We start from the raw sequence: 13,138 nt of genomic DNA, 5'->3' as shown, positions 1-13,138 counted from the left end.
CAACCATTTCAGAGATTGGATAGAAGGGCATGAGAAGTCACGAGCTATCCCATCATGACCCATCCGTCATAGGTGCTGAAAGTCTTACCATCTGTATTAGTCTGTTCCCGCATTGCTATAAAGAAATGCCAGAAACTGTAGTTTATAAAGAAAAGAGTTTTAATTGGCTCAGAGTTCCACAGGCTGTACAGGAAGCAGGGCTGGGGAGGCCTCAGGGAGCTTTTACACATGGCAGAAGGCAAAACAGGTGCAGGTATCTTCACATGTCCGGAGCAGGAGGAAGAGAGGGAGTGGGGAGGTGCTACACACTTTTAAACAACCACATCTCAGAAGAACTCTATCATTAGAACAGTACCAAAGAGGAAATCTGCTCCCATGATCCAGACACCTCCCACCAGGCCCCACCTCCACACTGGGGATTACAAATCGACATGAGATTTGGGCGGGGACAGAAATCCAAACCATTTCACTGTCTAAGCACAGAGCTTGGTTCTATGACTTTCAAGCTAAGTCTGCTCACAAGGAAAATGCCACTATTCCATTTATTTTTTAAATTCAGTAAACGCCTACTGTGCACTTGCTTTGCTCCAGGAAATGGGAATGTCAAAACAAGTTTTAAAAGCCCTGGAGGCAGAGCTTGCAGTGAGCCAAGATGGCGCCACTGCACTCCAGCCTGAGAGATAGAGAGAGACTCCGTCTCCCCGCCCCATCCCCCCCCACACACAAAAAAGCCTCTGGAATTTAAATTAACATCACAAAATAATGTGGCAAGTGCACAAATAGAGGTACATAAAAAATGGTACTATGGGAGTTGTGCGGGATGGAGTCCACCAACGAGGCTGCAGGAACGACTTTGTAAAAGAAGGGACAGCTGGGTTGGAACCTGAAAGACAGCTCAGCCAGGCACGGAGGTGTGAGGGATCCGCCCAGGTGGAGGAGCACATCGAGGAAACAGAGAGAAGTATGGTGTGGGCAGAACCTCTTAAAGATGGGGTTTGGTAAACGATGTGGTTGAAGAGGTCAACGTGTTGAATTTAGGAAATGAAAGGCAAATAAAATGCTTAAAGCAAAAAGGTGACATAATAGGATTCGAATCTTAAGATGTTCACACCCACTTTTGTGTAGAAGACACACTGGAAGAGAGTAGGACACGGGGTGCTTCATCATACTGATTTCATTTTCTTCTTTTTTCAAGGTTGTTAATTTGCTAGATCAGAGAAATCCACTCGATAAAAATGTTTTTAAGATTTCATCATGGCCCTTGATGGGCTCTCTTGTCAACAAGTTCTGGAAATATTTACTGGATGATAATACAGTCAAGTAGGTTAATCACTAGGCTCCAACCTACTTTCCCAGTCCTCTCTTTCCTCGTTCCCTATACCTCCTCATGCTCCCATCATTAAATTCCTTGTTGATCACTGTAAACACCTTGTGTGTTCCAGCCTCACTGCCTTTGTTCACAGTGTTGTCTCCACCTGGAATGGCATTCTTTCATCTTCTAGCTATTGAAATCCTATTCATTGTTCAATGGGCCACCACCCTCACATGTATTTTTGTACTTGCCTTATGAACCTTCCTTTGCTCTATCTCCATTATAGTCATTTGAGTAATTATCTAATACTCACACAATTTACCTACATGAGTGTAGGAATGTTTTCATATTCCTCAGCATAATGATAATGATACTTATAATAATACCACCTTCAGTGTCTTTAGTGAGTCTTGCCAGGCACTGTAGAAAGTTGCACGCCTCCTTGTCTTATGTACTTCTAAGTGGCAGTTTCATGTGTTTGTTAGAAATGAGAAAAAAAGGGCAGTCATCCAGACCCAGGTTAGCTACCAGCTTTAACACATTGTTGCATGACCTGGGGCAAGTTATTTAACCTTTCTGCCGTTAAATTTTCTCATCTGAAAACTTGTAGGGTGGTCTTGGTGATTGAAGTAGATGATTGTTAAAAAGGCACTTAGCATAGTGCTCAGCGTACAATAATGAGACTAAAATTAGTCTCTATGAAATCACCGCTAAATCCATTAAACAGATGCTAGGAAGACACAAAAATACCTGTGGACTCCTCTTAGGGAGCTCACAATTTAGTGGAGACCAAAAGCTGTCAATGCTCTGGAATTTTGATAAATACTCCTACTAAATAAGGAAAAACTGTGAAAATGGCAAATCAATACTATAAACATTTCATATTCATATTGATATTGTGGAAATGCTACATGAAAGTTAAATCATTTTAAAATGACACTTAGATTACCTCCATGTGATACATTCAAATTTTACTAAAAATGTTTTAATTACCCATAAACCTTTTTTTAATGATGGGGGGGGAAATCACCCCTAATATCAGGGAAGAAAGGAAAGAAAGATGTTGAGAATTTTGAAAACATTTTGATGTCATTTTCAACTATTCTTTTTCAGCCCTTTACTTCCTCCTCATCAAATAAGCCATAGAGAATAAAGGGAAGATCTACAGAATTTTGGCAATTGGGATGACCCTTGGCCTCTACCTTGCCTAGAGAGGAAAGGAAAGGCCCACGGACCTTGAGATTTCATGTGCAGCAGCATCTGATGGGCTGGTTACCTTCTTTGCCCCGCAGATCTTCTCTATTCCTTTGCCCACAGCTCTCTGCCCTGAGAGACTGACCTGGATGAGCTGCATCCACAAGCTCATTTGTCCTCAGGTTTCCAGTTGAGTCCCACCAATGCGAGGCACCACCAGGAGATGCAGACTTCAAGAAGAGGGAAGCTGGGATGTTTACTTCCCTAACTCTTGCTCTGCTGAGCTGCGTGTGAGCTGTTGGGTACTTTGGTGAAGTCTGCAGCTCCCATCGGAGCCATTTTCTACATCAGCCTCCGCACCTGCCCCACTTTCTTTTGCCATTGCAGCCAGTTGAGCGGCAAAACAGGCCCCCTCGGTATTTTACTATTGGCTTCATTTTAGCCTGTCCACACTTTTGTCAATTACCTTTTCTTTAAACTCTCCGTCACCTGTTTGAACATGCCACCGGGGACGTTGCTTTGATCCTGCCTGACCACCTTGGTTTCCAGTTTAATATTTTCTCCTCTCCCCTCCCCACCCCACACTATGCTGGGTTGAAGCATGAAGGAAATAAAAGATTGCCTTCATGGAAATGGGTCTTATTTATTTATTTAAAAATTATATTTTATTGGAGATACTTTGATAGTTAAGAACAGTAATCTCAGTCTTTTTTTGTGATGACATTGCAATTTCTTTGTAGAACAGTTTAGAAAAAGATTGAAATTTTTCCTAGGCGAATTGCTGATAGAACCACATCCCTTTCCAGCTCTTGTCCTTCCTCTGAGGAAAATGAAAAGAGGTTATTCCTTGTGATATTGGAGCCACAAAACAACCAGATAAACTCACAAATAAAATCCATCTTAAGAATAAACCAGGAGTCCACAAGTGCAGTATTTCAACTATAACATAGCATGAAGAAAGGGCAGGCTGAAAGAAAAAAAGCCCATGGGGACGAGTTTTCTTTACATGTCCTACAATAGTTTTTCTTTCATAAAAGTAATGAAAGAAAAGGTGGGGTGGAGTGGCAGTGGGGAGAAGAATGGGTGAGAAGATAAGACACGCATGCCTGGTGCTGAAGAAAAGACTATTTGTACCTAGTACATTGTATACATTGTTCAAGAACTGCTCAGCCATGTAAAAATATGACCCTGTAATACTGCCAAGGTCAATCAGACCCATAGTGATTGACTTAGAAAGAGCTGGCCTTACAGGATACCATTGCACAAAGCCTACGAGAGTTTATACGCCTAATTGCTAGCATTTGGAAGGTATTTTTGAATCTTGAGAATTTAATTGTACGAAACTACAGTATAAAACTCATACTTTAGTTTTTTTCTTGGTGGATAAGACTTAAAAGAGAAACCATAAAAATTTAAAGTAGTTACCCAGTCACTCTTTCAAGTTATGATATTTTCATTATTTTATTAGCATTTATTCCTGATATTTTTGTTTTAACATTTCTTTGGTGTGCCTTTATTTTCCTAATAGAACTTAAGCTGCATAAGAATAGATATCATGCTTTTTAGTCACTGTTTTTTGAATAAACTAACTAAATATCGATAAACAATAATTTGTAGAGAGTTGCCTATTAAATGTCAAATCTATATACCTCAAATATGAACATTTATGATGTCCATGAGTAAGAGTAAAGTGTATGCTGAGAGTATGTTTATTTTTATCTTATTTATACAAAAGAATAAAGTAATTCTATTTAAAACAAGGGGTCCTTTATATATTATGTATTATATGTTGAAAAAATACATGTATATAAAAATTTGCAAGTCTGAGAAAGTACCGAGTTGTAATCAGTTTTTCCTTCCAGGGAATCAGGTTTTAGAGGTTTTACATTTTTTTTTTTAGACTTCTGTATTATTTGATTTTTTTTACAAGGAACAAGCATTACTTGTTTAACAGGAAAAACTAAAATCATGAGACAAAATCTTATAACATAGTGGTTTTGGAGACAACTGTTGAACCAAGTTAGAAGACGTGTTTGCAATAAATGATGATTTGATTTTCCTTCTCTCACTCTTTTTATGTTTTTTGTTAACAGAGTAATGGGACTTCTCCCCGATTTCAGCTCCTATCCCCAACTCATTCCAGCAATATATTTTGCAACCATCTCTTTACCCATGACCGTATACTCTATTAAGATTTTTCTACCTGGTACTATTCCTAGGCTGAGCCAACTTTTAGGTTGTAGAAAACAGTAAAGGGAAAAGGACTAGGGACGGGATAGGATTTAAAAGAACAAAGATATTTGAGGGGAGGACAGGCGAGGGAGAAAGTGACAGAGCCCTAAAATGATCTCTTTTATATTCTACCCTCCCCCCCAAATCAGTGCACTTAAATGTCTTTTTTTTTATGGTGATTTGGGCAATATTTACTAGAACCAGAAATACCAGAGTATCGAGTATCCCTGTCTGAGCTGGCATTTTGCCTGCTAGTCCATGAATTCTCCCATTGGGTACATCCTGAAGCCTTCTTGGAGATTGCAGGTCATAAATGTGCATGATTAATTGCCTGTGTTGAAACAAACAAACAAACAAAAAATGTTTCCAGAACGTTCAGACTGGAAGGTGAAGCAATATCCCATTGGGCGACAGAAGAAATCTGTTTGGGAGACTGAAAGTGATGGCTGAAGGAAGAGGATTGAGCTGACTGGAGCTGCCTAATACGCCCTTCTAGTAGGTGAAATAACAAAAGGGATACTACAAGAGAACAGGAGTTTGTTACAGATTGTGAAAGACATCTAATAAATTACAAAGGACACAGGCTATGGGGCAGTGACTTAGATAAAACTAGAAGAGCAAGATGTAAAGCAATTTTCAAGAGAAGTCCACAACTTTGTTTCTAAGTAAAATTAACTAATTGAGATGGGAACATAGGGGCAGTATGGTGTCTTCCTTATGTATAGAGATACCCACAGATGTCTACCACCTATGGGTGAGAACAAATAATTCATCATTTTCCAGTTCTGGTTAACAAACTATATTACCTCCCTTGGAGGTGTACAATGTGTGCATACAAAAACCTGCATTAAATATGTTACAAAAATATGTTGCCCAGAATTGGGCAAAAGAGATCCCGGTGGTGTCCTCAATTGAGGTCACATACTTTTCAAGACCTCACAGTTAACAAATGAAATATCAGACAATATGATTTAAGATTTCTTTGAATGCCCAAATCTGTCTTTAGCAAATGAAATTCTATGTTCTATAAACTGCTCCACAAATCCTGACACAAAAGCAGTCAGTAAATTTTTTTCATTTTCAATTAACTGCTGTAGGACTGTCTTAGTCCATGTTGCACTGCTGGAATAGAATATCAGAGACTGGGTAATTTATAAAGCAAATAGTTTTTTTCTCACAGTTCTGGAGTTTGGAAAGTCCAAGATGGAGAGATTGGAATCTGGTGAGGGAGGAGGGTATCATATGGGTGAAGGGGAGCAGGAGATTGATTTCACAGCCTGAAGTTTTCTTATAATTGACATGAATCCATTCATGAGGGTAGAGCCCTTATGACCTAAACACCTGTGAATAGGCCCTGCCTCCCAACAGTGTTGCATTGGGGATTAAGTTTCCAGCCCGTGCTTTTTAGGGGACACGTCCAAACTATAGCAAAGACTTACATGCTTTTGTAACTGGAAGTCTACTGTTTTTTTCTTGAGGTTCCCTGTCTTTCCCTTACTCATCGATTCCTTACCCTCTGCATGCTCATTCAGCCCAAAGTAAGGCAATTCTGGCTACCAGAAAGTAGAAAGATATAGAGGCAAAACAGTGCTCTGCTGCAGAGCTTCTCAAAGATTAGCCCTACACAGTTGGAAGAGTGATGACTGGCCCAGAATGGTGTCTTCCTTATGTGTAGAGATACCCATGAGAACGCTGCAATTATCTCGCTTCATCAGTTCTAAGGTTGGCCAAAGGCTGTCCATGTTTGAAGCCCTAACAATTGCTGTTATGCACAAACAGTCCATTCTAAACTGCAAGCTACTACTAAGGGACTGGGGCTGATCCAGTTTTGTGTATACTAACTCCAAGGTCCTGGACCCCCATGGCTTTTCCTCCTCAGTGAGCTACCTAAGGAAGAAGTAACTGATCTTGCCGCCTTTACCCACATCTCTCACATTTACCTTTTGCTTACCTTTCTCCAGGAAGCAATCCTCAGTGATTTAGCCAAGGTGCCATATCCTTTTCAGGAAGGTTCCCAAGTACCATGATTCCATATTTCTACCTTTCTAAATCAGGCTACTCTCTGTGACTCCAAAGTGATTTTTCATCCTGGCCTAAATCATGAAGTCCTTGGCATATCTCTCCCTAAAGCAAAGAAAAACACATCTTTATTTCTGATTGGTTACTGCTGGGCACAGCATCCCCGGACATGTGTAGCTTCTGCTTTCAAAATTATAAATAGCTGCTGGGAGGAGCGGTGGCTCACGCCTATAATCCCAGCACTTTGGGAAGCTGAGGGCAGATTGCTTGAGGCCAGGAGTTTGCGACCAGCCTGGCCAACATGGAGGAAATCCCATCTCTACTAAAAATACAAAAATTAGCGAGGCATGTGGTATGCACCGGTCGTCCCAGCTACTCGGGAAGCTGAGGCATGAGAATTGCTTGAACTGGGGAGGTGGAGGTTGCAGTGAGCCAAGATTGCACCACTGCACTCCAGCCTGGGCCACACAGTGAGACTCTGTCTCAAAAAATAAAAATAAAAAAATTATAAATAGTTGTGACAAAGTACAAACCATTAACTTTAGATCTCTTAAAACCTTAGGACAATGGTTCTCTACAAAGTAGAACTTTGTACTCATAAGAATGTTTTTGGATGTAAATTACAGAAATGCAGCAAAAGCAAAGCAAAACAAACAAACAAAAAAGTAGCCAAGTGTGGTGGCTCATGCTCGTAATCCCAGAACTTGCGGAGGCCAAGGCAGGAGAATCACTTGCGCCCAGGAGTTTGCGACCAGCCTTGCCCGCATAGTGAGACCTGGTCTTTAAAAATTTTTTTAAATTAGCTGGGTGTAATGGTTTGTGCCCTTAGTCCCAATTACTTGGGAGGCTGAGGCAGGAGGATAACTTCAGTCTGGGAGGTTGAGACTGCAGTGAGCTAGGACTGATCACAACACTGCACTCCAGCCTGGGCAGCAGAGCAAGACCCTATCTTCCAAAAAAAAAAAGTGAATTTTTTATTTCAATTAACTAACTGAGAATTCCAAGTTTAAGTGTTCTTGTCAGCACTCACTCTTTCTATCTCTTAGATTCGTGTGACTTGGTTTCTTCTTAAGAATTGACCGAAGCTTCTCACCTGGTGCACTGGCAGGAGAGGTTGTCAAAGCTCATACGCTACAGCATGTGATCCAAAAGAGAGAACCGTTTTACTCCCAGTTCCCATATGTGGAATTGCATGAGTGCTCTAATTGTCACTGCTAGGATTGTGCATGCCCTCTGTAAACCATGTGAATTAGAGAAGGGGATTCCACAATTAATCAAGCCATACGATGTTTCCCTAATTGGGTAGAGACAAGTCATGATTGGCAGTCTCACCACAACCACATAGAAAGAGGAGAAATATTCCCCCAATGGCAAGAGAAAAGCTGTATTTAAAACCAGTTTGGGAAGAGGGCATTGCATTGGGTCTCCTTTAAACTGTTACTGGCTGAGTTTATGAGGTTCTGCTGAGAGACATAGTCCATCCAGTTTGTATGTGGCCTTCATCAGGCATGCGGGAGAGCACAAAAGACTCACAACACACCTTTGACCTCATGTCCATAGGTTTGGACTGGGTTAGGAGAGTTCACCAGCAGACTAGCTTGATAAAAAGTGCTGTCGCAGATGTAAATTGCAATGTCAGGTATAGCTTTATTGACTTTTGTGCCAGAGCATAGGATCTGAAAAGTCATTTGTTCTGCAATCTTTTAGAAAGACAGGGGCCATGCAATATGATCTTCATCTACTGTGATATTACTGGAAAAAGGACTGGACATTTGTGCTGGTTCCATTTTCTGCTGATACGTAGTTGTGACCCAGGACAATTTATTTAACCTTTTTGGAACTTGGTTTTCTAATGTATGAAGGGAGGTGGTTATGCCAGTTGATCTCCAACATCTTTGATCATTCAGCCCTGAATTTCTATGGTTTTATTTTTTTCATTGGTTTTCATCTGACACATGGGCTGGAAAAGATGAAACTACGGTAAGAGGCAGGTAAAAGTCACTGTACTAGACAACTTGAAAACGATATCTAAAAGATAATAAAAAGACAACTGGTTATTTTTATTTGTTTTAATTTCCCTAAAAAAGAGATCAACTGCAATTACCAATCTTTGTTTTTAAATTTTAAAAATCACTTATTTTAAGGAATATTTAAGAAGAACTTGATGGTGTCCAGTGAAGCAACTTCAAAAAAAAAAAAAAATAAATAGAAAAAGAGATTTGAGATAACTAGCAAAAGCAATGAGTAGATCTTGTTTTGACACTGGCTTGAACAAAACAATTGTAAAATATATGTTCTGTACAATTGGGGGAAATTAAATATGACTTGCCTGTTATATAGTATTAAGGAATTATAATTATCATAGCTGTGACGACAATAATATTGCTATTATTGCAAATTGTAGGAAATTGTTATTACTTTACAGGATGCATACTTCAATATTTAGGGTTATATGTCATAATATCTGTGATTCACTCTCAAATACTTGAGCAAAATAAAAAAATATATAAATCAAATGTGGCAAAATGTCAGCAAAAAAAACCTAGGTGAAAGTTCAATAGTTATTTCATATACTCTTCTCAGTGTTTCTGTAAGCTTGAAAGTTTCCAAAAAATTAATTAAAGAAAATTGATTGTCCTTTAAAGTTTAAAACTGTGCTTACCCTACATATTTATTTCAAATATAGTTCTAGCTCGTAGTTTTCCTACGTGAAACCGGACTTAAGTGTCTTTAAGACAGTTAAAATATGATACCTGGATTTTCAACTTCAGGATGTGAGTTATAAGGTAGTAAAGGGACAGCCTATTTCCTATGCAAAAATGACCTTAAATAGAATCTTTAATATTCAGTATGTCCCTCCCTGCCCTCAACCACACACACACATAGACCCTTGACTCTTAATAGCTTTTGCTAATTGTGTTGATGAGCCCAGATGAGGCTGAATAATCTAGTGGTTAGAAATTCTAACTCTGAAACCTGTTATCTGGGTTGGGATCCTTATGTTAACACCTTATGTTTCAGTTTTCCCAGCTGGAAAATGGGGGAAAATGTTATCACCCATATGATGTGGGCCTTTTGAGGATTAGACGTATTATGCACTTAGCGCAGTTTCTGGCACTTAGTAATTGTTAATTATTATTTATATATTTTGCTGTAGGAAATCCAGATAAGGTTTGAGTTGACGTCAATGTTCAGGGACAGAAATACTTTTGCTTTTCAGGTGATAAAATTGGTTCAAGAGATGCATTCTGCCCTAGTGACTAGCGCTGAGACAGAGATTTTTAAAAACTGGAAGGGCAGCGTGGCACCGTGAAGTCTCTTTCATTGTAGTAATTTCCCTTACCAAGTGACTTAGTCAGAGTCTTCTCAGAATGCTAGAAAAGTCACATCTGAGAAAATAAATTTCTCAAGACTCTCTAAAAATAACATTTCCCCAACAACTACAGGCTGGAAATATATTTGATAGACGCTTCATTGTACTTGGCAGGCATATTAACATGATGTGGTGGTGGTTATTACAAAATATCCTGCAATTATTTATAACCTGGTAAGACTCTTTCATTAGGTTACATACCTATTATAAGTGCTTATTGAAAACCAAGGATTTCAATAATATGTAACTTTCCCATTTATCTATGACCTTTTACGTTTAAGTATTGCCTCAGTATATGAAAAAAAGGAATTCGTTTCAATGGAGATACACAAATATCCTTATTCTTCCTGGACCTCATTATGAAAATTCAATGCTACTCAAATTTGTCTAATAAAACCTTAGAGAAACTGCCAAAGACTTGGGTTCTATTTTTGTTGTCAGTCTTTAATAATGGCATCTGTATTTTACCCAAAGTAAATCTTTTCCTTCTTAGAAAGGTAAACAGTGGATGACTTCTCTGTTGGAGACTCTTCTTTGGGGCCCTGGTAGCCATTTGCCAGGCCAAATATGATTCTTCACACATCAAAAGAGCCATTTAAAATAATTTATGTAAATGAACTTGTTGCATAGCTAGAATCTGAGTAAAGCAATCCGTTGGTGCCTGGGAGCAACTGCAAGAAGCTAACGTCAAAATCAGTCCTTCAAATTCTTTTTTCAAGGAGAAACCAGGTAAAAGAGACTATATGATTCAGACTTGAGTGTGTTATTCCTCTGAATTCAACTTAAATTGGAGAACTTTGGCCCTCGTGGGGAGCTGTTGGTATCCTGTTGGAAATGAGGTCGCCTCTGTTCTGATCTTCCACTCTTTGCAAAAGAGTCTGCTGTAGTGGGGCACAAAATAGAAGCTGTTCAGGCAGGCCGAGTGAGGGAAGAAGTGGACTCCAGGCTCCCTTTCATCCCAGAAAGTCAGTATCTGTTTGGGGTAGAAGTGACAGGCCTTCAAATATGTGTCACATAGCTTTGTTAAGGACGAAATGGAGGTCTCGGTTCTGTCTCCAAAATTGTCAACGTGGACTTTTTAAAAATATTAAACCTCACTAGATTAAGTCAATATATGTACTGGAGCTTCTTGGTAAGTGAAAATTATTTTGAAAATACGATTAGTAATGTTTTATTTTATTATTTACTTATTATTTTATTATTTTATTTGCCATTTTCAAATATCACTATCACTCTTTCCTAACCATTTCTAAGTTTTTAACTGTCTGCCCAAGTTTTAGCATTAAGAATACCCAAGTCACACAAGTGTGTCTCCAGCACTGTGCAGACTAGATGGACGCAGATCTACCCACTTCTCAAATTATTGGGTTTTTACAGCTCCTTGTAATACCATCATTTCGAACCATTGCTCCATACAATACCTACATGCTTACAAACAAACACAGAAAGAAACAATGCCTCTAAGCTTACATACTTACAAAAGAATAGTATTATCAGCAGATTATAAGTTTTTGCTCTTTTCTTAACTTCTTTAGGCTCATTTGTTCTTATTGAGTGTTTTGCTAATTGTCAACCCTCTCCCCCAACTCTGGCCCCAGCTGGCTACTGAACACATTTGCAAATCTGATGACAATATGAAACAACCTTAGTTCCAAGTTAGCCCTTACGTGCAGCTATCTGTCCCTGTGAGGTCAGATTCTCTCAAGCATTTGGTGAGCAGTGTCAGCGCCCTACAAGGAGTGCGACTCTGCTTACTACACTCTCCAGTGGTGAAGCAGGCAAATTTGGACACGGCAGCTGTCTGCTCCTGAAGACAGCTGGAAATAACCATGTGTGATAGGATCAGCTATCTGAGGCAGGGCAGCACTGTTGTCTGTAAACAGCATGCTATCTCTGAGACTCCAAGACAGTGACACAAGCAGCACCAGGCTCAACCTGCCCTCAGAACAGCAGGGGAGGCACTTTACATCCAACCTTGCATAAGTTGAATCGAATCACAGGATTTTAGGACTGAAAAGTGCCTTGGAAATCATGTCACAGCCCTCTATTTTCACAGATTATAAAGAAAACAAAAACAAGAATCTGAGACCACAGAGGTATAGGGACTTGTGATATTTATAATTGTCATTTTGCATGCATACGTAAACCCATCAGGGATCCAAGCAGATCCATGTATCATTCTGTTGTGCTTAAGCTGGTACATTTGTTTCCTTCCAAATGGTTAATTCTGCACATCCACAAAATTTCATAAGATTTAGCCTTAGCTATAAGAGTAAATATTTTGATCTGCCCTCAATTCACACATGCCCTCAGGAGAGCGACATCAACAATCACGTGGTTACTGCATGGCAGGCTTGGTTTGGAACCAAGCACTGGAGCTACAAAGACAAATGTCAGGATGACTTACAGGCATTCACGGACTAGTCTGGGAAACAGATATATGAACAAATAATTAAGAGATATTACACAAGTGCCATATGGGAAATTTATGTAAAGTGAAATATTAGCATATGAAAAAGTCGCCACCTAGGAGATGGGGAGAAAATTGAGTAAGGCCGCAGCAGAAAACCGCTGATTTAAGTCACATCTCTATAGAAACACTTGAATCCTGGAGAAGGGCGTGAGAAAGATGAAGGAGTCAGTGCAGATGGAAAATTTCAGGCAAGAAAGAAGAATGTTTTATTTATTGTAAATTGACTTTGAAGAGCCACCATTTTTTCTTTCTGTCTGATTCTTCTACTCGACTATCTGCTGTAGCTAAAATTTGCATAAAGAAACTGTGTGATCAGGGGTCTCTTTTGAAGCTGTGTACATGAACTTCGTGATTGCATTTTTCCTTCATTCTTACAGACTCTTACATTCTGGTTTGTACTTTTGTTTGGCTTGATTGAGATTGTCAGAAATATGATTCTAAGACAGATAAGAGGCATTCTAGGTTATAAGTGACCAAATGAGGAATAGCTGGTGATAATTCTTAAACCAGGAGGGACGTTGGGAGATTGAAAAGT

The sequence above is a fragment of the Theropithecus gelada genome, chromosome 3 (assembly GCF_003255815.1).
Source record: "Theropithecus gelada isolate Dixy chromosome 3, Tgel_1.0, whole genome shotgun sequence".
Taxonomy (NCBI): Eukaryota; Metazoa; Chordata; class Mammalia; order Primates; family Cercopithecidae; genus Theropithecus; species Theropithecus gelada.
This window is presented reverse-complemented; position numbering follows the sequence as displayed.